This window comes from Rhinichthys klamathensis, unplaced genomic scaffold, assembly GCF_029890125.1.
Source record: "Rhinichthys klamathensis goyatoka isolate OS25496 unplaced genomic scaffold, OSU_Roscu_1.1 h1tg000262l_1, whole genome shotgun sequence".
Lineage (NCBI taxonomy): Eukaryota > Metazoa > Chordata > Actinopteri > Cypriniformes > Leuciscidae > Rhinichthys > Rhinichthys klamathensis.
Genome location: NW_026606783.1, coordinates 997,481 through 1,007,088, shown reverse-complemented (window position 1 = coordinate 1,007,088; position 9,608 = coordinate 997,481). Strand labels below are relative to the sequence as shown.

Below are 9,608 nucleotides of genomic sequence, written 5' to 3'. Positions count from 1 at the left end.
ATATGTTGAAACTACCACAAAAATAAAAACGCTGGCATACTGTGTCTATACATGACACCAGCATTGCAATGCGCAATTAGACATGTTACATTTTAAGTTTTAATTTAAGTTATAGAAATAAGCTAATGGTCATGGGTAAATGACCCATTTCATCTGACACATCTGCTACCATGTTTACAAAGATGAAACACCCAGAAATTATTTAAAAGGCTGGACTGTCCTGAGGTGGCAAGCAATGAGTGCCACACTTTGAAATCTGAGGCTCCGTTTACACTTGGTATTAATATGGATTTTTGTCAATCTGATGAGAAGTGGTCAAATAAGACACATTACCTGGGCCTGGTTGCATGAAAACTCTTTGACGTAAGGAGAAACCTAAGGAGAAAACAAACGTTGAACAACACCTTGGTAACCGTAGCAATGTTCTAGCTTCTCATTTGTTTGGTACCTGCTATTTTTGACCAAAGAAATATAGGTGACCAAAGACTTGTGTTCTACAATTTGAGAGAGGTGTCATGTTTTATATTTGGAAGGCTTCGTCGCAGAGCACTCTATTTCAGTGTTGCCATGTCCACTTTGGTCAGCAGTTTGGTCAAATGCATTTTTGTCCACCTCCAAATGTAGTTGAAAGTGGACAATCTCAAAACATTTAACGCTGTCCACTTGTGATCAGGTTGACCAAAACCTTAATTCCAAGTGTAAACAGGACCTGAGAGACTTAAAGCAGTTTAGAGAACAACAGTGTCCATTGCTGACAATATTATTTTGTCCATTGAGTAGTCTGAGAGAGATTGGTGATAATAGACAAAACACAAGATATGACCATATGATACCATAGACATAGTTCAGCAGACAATACCAAGTTGTGTTTCTTCTATTGTAACAGTCATACTGCAAGTGAGAATATTTTATATGGTGCTGTGGTTCATGAGGAACTCCTGTATCATGTCATATTTCTTTTAAGACTCTTTAGAAAGTGCAGGAATTGGTGTACATGTTTTAGAATGGCTACAGTTTTGTAGGGCCAGCTCAGATAAGTAAGATTCAAGTAGAGCATCCTGAACCATCTGATCATTTCCACTGTAGTGCTGGTAATGTTGTTGCACCTGTATTGAAATTACTTCCTCTGTATCTTTGAAGTAATTGCAGTAGGTCTTATAAGACCTTCACCTATGTTCTTGCATGACTCATTGTTACTGTTGTTAATTAGCCCAGTCATGTCATTGGCCAACTTTACTGCTGTGAGTAGCTGTACAGGTGAACAAGTAGGCATATACTGTAAGTATAGTCCAGGAATAAAACAGTAAGCTAGAGAGGATATATTGAGGTCTGCTTGTTAGGAATTCCAGTATCCAAACTGTAGACAGAATTGCCTAAGCCCTGGTTCTAAAGTTTCTGGAGAACCTTCTTAGGAAAAAAAGAGCCCCTAATGTAAATTAACCAACCATCCAGATTTTGAAGACAAGTATACAGTATTAGTTCAAGAATTTCTGCAATTCTGCTGGTTGTATGCAATAGATGTAATCTTTCCATTTTGGGGTTATATCTATAGGGTGGAGACAGCTCTTCCATTTGCTGATGTTTGAAGTGGCCACCTCTGTTTATTTAAAATTAGAGGAAGAATCTATGAATATACTTTAATCTGTTATTTCAAAACAACCAACACTTGCATGGTTCTCACCATAAGTAGTAGACAGCATCTTTTTTGTAAACAGGTAGTGAGATTTGTTCCTTCGGTGTTGTATTACAGTTTTGTATAACAAACTAGTTTTTGGAGAACCTTTACCAGATCAACAACCTTTATAAAACTGTACTGACAACACCCAGAAAGTATTAACAACATTCTCCTCTATCCTCCTCCACATTCTCCTTTCATCACTGACTGGTTACATCTTTGTCAAATAGCACGCCTGGCCACAGAGAAACTGGTACATAGCCACAGACAAGTAAGCAATCTTGAGTGGTGACGTCAATGCACGCATTCTACCAGCACGGTTAGCCAACCATGCTGATAATTCTGGGCCAAGAACGGTTTGTAATCGTGCCCCGTCATGCAGTGCCATAACAGGCTCAAGTGAAAATACAACTAGAACCGTTCCTTACCGTTCTTAGAACCGTTCAGCCCAATGGTGGAAAAGAGTCTAATATCCCTAGAACATGCTTATTTTCCTCAAACCATCTCTCTTGCACTCTTATCTGTACTCACACACATCATAAACATGTCTACTTCCAGTGGAGTCTTCTCCGCTACTTTTAAGCAGGTTCAGGTATACCCACTGTACCCCCCACTCAAACCAATACATAACCCAGCAGTAGTACATTGCCATTTATGTTTTTGCTGGTGTATTTATCAAAAAGCACCTACAAGTGAATTTAAAAATCAAACCAATGATGACTGCTTCACAAGCACCATGCTTTTACTAGTTAAGCTGGAACTGATGAATGTTAAATAACACTTCTTTCTGATTTCTTCCCTGTCCAAAAACATTGAAAAGGCTGTCTTCAATTTTTTGTGTTCCTTTATCAGAACTGAAATGGAGACATTTCACTTTACCGCCATGCTCTTCTTTCCTGAATCCCTTTGACTGGCATGACTTTGAGATCATCTGTCCTCAATCTGCTTAACCTTTGACGTCATCAGATGTCCTATCAACCCTTTCAAAATTGTGCATCACTGGTACTGCTCTTTACTGCTTTGAGTCCTATCTTACAGGAAGAGTGTCTGAATCACACTCGCTAACCACTTGAGTTCCCTAGGGTACACTAGTGTCCCTTTCCTCTTCTATACATATAACACAGCTCTAGTGGTCTTTCCAGCCTGATAATCCTACGTTCTCATTCTGTCTTTCAGATTAATTGTTTTTGACATCATGGACTGAATTAAGGAATGTCCAGGTCAATCTTGCAAAGGCAGAACTCATTGACATCCCAGCCAGGCCATCAATTGAACACAACACCAAATAGTTAGACTCAACCACAAAGCAGCCATCTTTGGGTAGTATTTAACAACCATCCAAATAACTGCCCAGTTTATGCTCATTAACATAAAGAAAATTAGCCCACATCTGTCTGATTATGCTGTGTAGCTCTGGGTCCAGACTCTTGTCATCCTAAACCTGGAGAATTGGAATGCTTTACTATCTGGCCTTCCAACTGTCAAGCCTGGCAGATGATCCAAAATACATCGGAGCATCTCGTTCTCGTCTTCAGTCAGCCAGAATTTTGAAAAACCACACACCCCTCTTGACTCTTCCTATAGGCATCTACATACAATTCAAGGCTCTAATACTAGCATGCCAGACCAGTACTACGTTCTCCCATATCCCCTGCAGTCAGTCAAAGAACACATGATGGTGCCATTACAGTGTCACAGGGAACTTCCTAAAACCTTTACACTGTTCCTGTCTTTTGGTAGTGGAATGAACTCTCAACCTTAACTCTAACCATGCAATCCCTTACTTTCTTTAAGAAATGGCTAAAGTCACATTCTGTAGGAGCTTAAAAATGTATATGCACTTACACTGCATAAACATACTATTCTAGTACCCAATAAAAAAATTAGTTTGGTATGATATACTTCTGTTGTGTTGTCCCTTGGATCAATTGCTTCTACATATGTTATTCTCAAGTCGCTTTGGATAAATCATCCTCTAAATCAGGGGTGCCCAATTTAGCTTCTGGAGGGACATGCCTATACATTTCTACTAATCCTTAATACCGTGATTAGCTGGTTCAGGAGTGTTTAATTGGGGTTGGACTCTGTAGAACTCTGCAGGACTTGGCCTTCTTTGGCCGCAGGATTGGGCACCCCTGCTCTAAATGGAGAAATGTAAATGAAAATGCTTATTTGCAAAAGTCCATCTATTTTATGGGTAGATGAACATAAAGAATGTTTGAACAACTAATCTGTCAGAAGCTAGCAGAGCAACCAAAGATAAGTGAAGCGACTGTGACATCAAGTAACTTACCTGGATAATTAGGTTGTTTTGTGTCAACCTCAACTTCGATTTTATTTTAGAAAGAATGTTACAAAACCCCAAATACCCAGATAACTATATAATAACTATACTGTCAAGATTTACTTCACCTCCTCCATTATAGAATCAGGCAAAGGCCCGTGTTTTTTTCCTTTTCATTTAATAATATAAGGAAGCCATTTAAAGGCTCTCAAACAATATCACCTTTTAATGGTCATTTGTTTGTGTTGTGTAGAAATCTGTTTTTCTAAACTCATCTTCTCCAAGCATTAATGTAGTCAACACGTGTGCCAGTGTGCCCCTTTCTGAGTGAGAGCATATCATTGGATTTTTTTTAAAATAAACTTTCTTGTAGTCTTGTAGGCTACAAGTGTCCGTTTGCATATTGCCCCCTACCTCCCAGTTAGAGTCATTTCCTTGTACAACACCTTTTCTTAATAGTCTTATGTCAGGGACGGGCAATTCCAGTCCTGGAGGGCCATTGTCAGAGTTTAGCTCGATCCCCAGTCAAACATACCTGAAAATCAAGTCTAAAGGATTGCTTGAAATTTATAGGCAGGTGTGTTTGATTAGGATGGAGCTAAATTGTGCAGGACAGTGTCCCTCTAGGACTGGAGATGCCCATCCCTGTCTTATGTAAAAAATAAATCTGGGCAAGTTTCCACCCGATTCGGTTATATGTAGTGTATTTCAAATATTTCTTATTAAGTAAAGTAATTTTGTTTTTTAGGACCATTTTAGTGAGTGGCACAACAATGTGTTAAAGGTGAAGTATGTAGTTTCTGTGACACTAGTGGCACCTAGCAGAATTACAAAAATATAGCATATTTTGCAAATGGCCATTTTGTGTGTCATGCCTCCACCAATTCAAACATCACAAATACAGCTCTTATGGGTGCTTATGAAGGTATGTCTCAACAGGTTAAAGCAGGCTACTTTTAATAAAGGTCCAACATTTTAGGAATACTTTTAGCTGTGTTGCTGTGTCATGAGTAAGCAATTGAGAAGGCTAACCCTCTGCCAAGACCAAACCTGTGCATCTGGGGTTTATAATAAACCCATTCAACGTAAGTGCACCAGGCGTATTTTATGACATGACACATCTCAACTATTTGAAGCTGTCTACACTGGACATGTCAAAGTAAACATTATAAACTTGTACTTTGTTTTTCTGAAAGGGTGCATGATGATTCTGTATGGCAGAGGTCTTCATCCCTGCTCCTGGATACCCACTGTCCTTTACAGAGTTTAGTTCTAACCCTCACACACCTGAAGCAGCTAATCAAGCTCTTCGAGATTGCTTGAAAATACACAGGCAAGTGTGCTGAAGCAGATTGGAAATAAACTTTGCAGGACAGTGTGTCCCCAGGAGCAGAGTTGAAGAACTCTATATTGAAGCTTCATTGTAACATGTTTCATCGCAGTGCCCGATTCAGTTTGATGTGTTCATAACCTGTTTAACCTTTGAAGGTCTAAATGCAGTGAAATTTGGCTTGCACTTCTGCAGAATTTCTTTTCCCATGTAACGTGTCAGCCTTGCTCCCACACTGGCTCAGCCTTCTACAGTAACCTCACCCAAAACTCACAATATTGGTTGAGCTGGAAAGAGATTGACAGATCTGAGCAAACCCCTCTCAATGTTTAGATGGTACTTGGAGGGCTCAATGTTTAACAAACTGGGTTAAGGGAATGTATTTTAACATTAAAAGAAAATCTTACATACTTCACCCGGCTTTAAGGTATACTAGTAAAAGCGCTCCTAAGTCAGCAACCTCCCAAACTAAATGCAGGCTTATACCTAGTAATTCATATCAATAGGCCTTAATGACATTATAGACTCACCATGTTCCTTGTTGTTGTTTTTTTTTTTTTCTCAAGTTATGTTTTTGGCCTTTTATGCCTTTATTAGATAGGATAGTGTAGATGAGACAAGATGCAATGGAGAGGAGAGAGGGGAACAGGACAGGCAAAGGACCTCAAGTCGGTACTTGAACTTGGGTTGCCTGAAGCACAGCTGTGACATATGTCGGAGTGTGGCCCACAAAGCTATTGCTCTGACACTATGTTCCCTGTTTATAATATATGTAGCCATAATGTGCTGTTTCAACCAATTTACCATTTTTAATGGTTCCCTTTCACTATGAGTGACAGCTCTCTAGTATTGTATCTATGCTCCTTACAGAGGTACAACTCTGGGAAGAAGAGGGAGGGATTAATCCAAATAATTGAAATTGAGCTAAGAAATGGGTAGAGCTGGTGAAGCAGGAAGGAGTATAGAGGGAAATTGAAAATATTAAGGGCTGTTTCACTCCCTGAGCAAAGTTGAGCCTTTCTCTGGGTGGTGCATTTATGCATCTTTGCCTGGAAATCCCTTGGGGTTAAAAAAGCCAGCATTTGCATTAGTTGTCCCTACAACCTGCTCAAAGGAAATGAGTGAATGGAGGCTCTCAGTGATAGAACTTTTTTTTTCCAGACTCACAATGTTAATCTGATTTATCAATGTGAAAGCCAGAGGAACCACATTAGTTGTTTAGTTCATTAGTTGTTTGTTACAATTACCTTTTCCAATCTACAAGATAACAGTCCACATTGCTTATTAAACTTTTACAGTAGGTTATCAGGTGCAAAGGTGTGGTGGGCTCCAAAATCGGTTTTGTGACATATTTGTCACAATAGTAATAATGAAATATCTTACCGCACTAAGATAGGTGGCTTGGATTGCTGGAACGCTGGGTAAACTGCTGTATCAAGTTCTTTGACAAGAAACTGTAAGGTACTGCACCCTGCAACAATCAAAGGCATCATGTAGGATGGTCGACGGAATATATCTAACAAGCACCTCCCACAACATCGGCAGCCATTTTAAGGTACGTTTCTAAGATACCATGCGCAAAAAATGCTTCCACACATTGGACATTGAAATGGAGGCCCCGTAGAACTGGAGGCGTGTCTTCCTCTCCTTTAGCCGTCTTCTCATAGGTTCAAGTGGTCGAGTGTCACGAAATATCCCGGGGTCGGATGAGCCACATTGTTTGGTGATTGTGCATCGAATTGTACTAACATCAAACCCGTAATGATTTTAAAAAAATAATGAATAGTGTTCCAATGAGCTTTAACTTGGATTGAAAGTTTGGGAATATCTTATGTGCGCATTGCGCAACGGGAAGGTGCATCTTACAAAGGAAAAGGACAGCAGCAGGAAGCCGAGCACGACGGTAAGTACGAGCCGTTCTGAAGGGGAAAAGCTCATGGTGGGGAGAAGCTTATACTGCTTTGGAACGTTATTAAACGGTACAATATAATACTAAGAGTGTATACTGCACTAGATAAGATTTACATCGCAAATGTAGACGTTGATTTTCGTAGTCTCTGGGATCGCCAGTTCTTGTTTGTGTGCTCGTACTCCAGGTTCCAAGCATGCAGCCCATTTTGTTTTGTGACGTTGGACTTCCATGTTGCTAGCCAGCCAGCTTAGCTTCGTGCATTTCTCTTTCAGGTTGCTCCGTTAGCATTATATAAACAACCAAATAACAAATAAAATACAACAATTAACGTTTTAATTCAGTATACATCCGTACATTTACATTGTTACTGTACTTGACACACATCTGATCATTTATTGACTGTTGCTAATGTCACTACAACTAAAAATCTGCATCACTGTAAAACAGCCACCGGTTTGTCACTGTACACCGTCTGGAGGGACTCATACTCCATCGTTTAGAGGCTAAATGTTTCCATGGTGAACCTATTATATAGATGTTTTGTTTTAATAATATATTTAGTTTGTGTAGTTTAAATAATTTGAAATGGTTTAAGATGTTCGTGATAGTAATTACTGTTTTATACTTGTTTTATGTGTAAACAAGTGTAACGTTAAATGCATTTTGTTTAGAAGTCTTTCCCCTGTAGACATAAATGTTTGATAATGATGTCAGCCTTTTTTTATTTTACAGTGTATGTTTAAGGACAAAACGGTGATTGGAATTTGCTTTTGGAATGTGTACTGGCATATTAGGGTAAGTTGACTTTACTAATTTTGCAGACTGTTTTTAATTCTTCACACTTTATTATTGCTCATAGAATATATGGGTGTTTAGTTGTTTTGTACAGATAAAGATGTATGATATCTCCTGGTGGAATTGAGAGGAGTTATTGCATCTTGTCAATGAACCTTCCTCGTGTATAGGCCTATTTAGTTTACAATATAATAGCAACATGACATGCAAATGATTTGTGTACTGTCAAAGCAGTGACTTTTTTTTTACTTTACGGCACACATTCATATAGCACACAAGTTAGTGTGTTATAATAGATAGTATTAGTAAGTAACTTCAATTCAATTCAAATTTTGAAACTTGTGGCATACTTGCTGTATGCACATCTGTTATCCAACCTGAGCATAACATTTGTGACTTGAATGCAGGCATTTGTGTATGAGCCCAAGACGACATTGATTATGATCGAATAGTATATTAATACTAAACTTTGTTTGTCATGTCAACAGCATTGGTTAGCTGATTGATCATCTTACTTGATGGCAAAATTACACTGTTTTTCTCACATTTAGCTTACACATTTAGTAGTGACTTTACAGGTCATTCATATAATTTGTCATTAAATGTACAGTAGTAGCAAGAATACTAATCCAGTTTTAAACATGGGTGCAGTTTCAGAACCAAATGTGACTGAAGAGTTGAGTCAAGTATTAGGATTATTTGTTAAAAATCCTATAAGTGGATGATAGAAGATGGATATGTGATAAGGAAAAAAATTATTATTAAAAAAAGCTAACATTTAATGGTCTTTCCATCGCTGCAATTTTAAAAGTGCACACAGGTTGTTGTTTTTTTGCCTTTACATGAAAAGTATTCATATCAGTAGCATAATAAAAGCTGATTTATTTTACAATGAGTGGGTCATCTCATGGGGGCTGCCATGTTGACGACCAGTCATGTACTAGTAGGGGTGTAAATATTAATCGATTCGTATCGATCCATCGATTATACAGCCGACGATTCGATGCGTCCGCAAGAGTATCGATTAATGGGTCTCATTCATGAAACATTCGTAAATATACGAGTAAATATGCGAGTGATTTGCGCGTAAAGAGACCTTCCCGAAAACTCTTCTCCTGATTCACAAATACTTCGTAAACGTCAGATGTGATAGTGAAATGTGTGTGTGTGTGTTAATGAATTCCATTTAGTCGTAAATGGGATGCGCGTGCACGTTCATTCTCAATTACCATAAATCCCGCCCATTAAATCCGACTGACAACTATATATGGGCATCATGACATGAATGCGAATGAAAAAAAAAAATTCTGATAATAAATCTTCAATTTCTGCATCTGAGAAGTTCATTCAAAACGCCACATTTTATTTTCAAGCGTACATAGTGGCGTATCGGGTCCTAAAAAAAGAAGCTTGGCAGCATATTACAAATGCAGTTAATGGAGTTTCATCTGTTAATCGAACATTCCCAGAAGTGAGAAGAAAATGGTTCGACATTAAGCTTGAGAGCAAAAAAACGAATTAGTTCACTTTGGAAAAATAGTATTCAAACTGGAGAAGGACCACCATCGCAGATGCTATGACTGGCTCTCATAATAAGAAAAACCGTATGTAA

General features: G+C 38.5%; 1 protein-coding gene across 3 annotated transcripts in view; it reads left to right on the top strand.

The window, feature by feature from the left end:
• Nucleotides 1-6,852: 6,852 nt before the first annotated feature.
• znf1035 (zinc finger protein 1035) overlaps nucleotides 6,853-9,608 on the top strand; it is a 34,124-nt gene continuing 31,368 nt past the window's right edge. For 2 of the 3 annotated variants that reach the window (XM_056267651.1, XM_056267650.1), the window contains exons 1-2: nucleotides 6,853-7,192; nucleotides 7,934-7,996. The gene's annotated coding sequence lies outside the window, so the exon portion shown is untranslated. The remainder of the gene's footprint in view (nucleotides 7,193-7,933; nucleotides 7,997-9,608) is intronic. The other variant, XM_056267652.1, reaches the window with a different exon arrangement.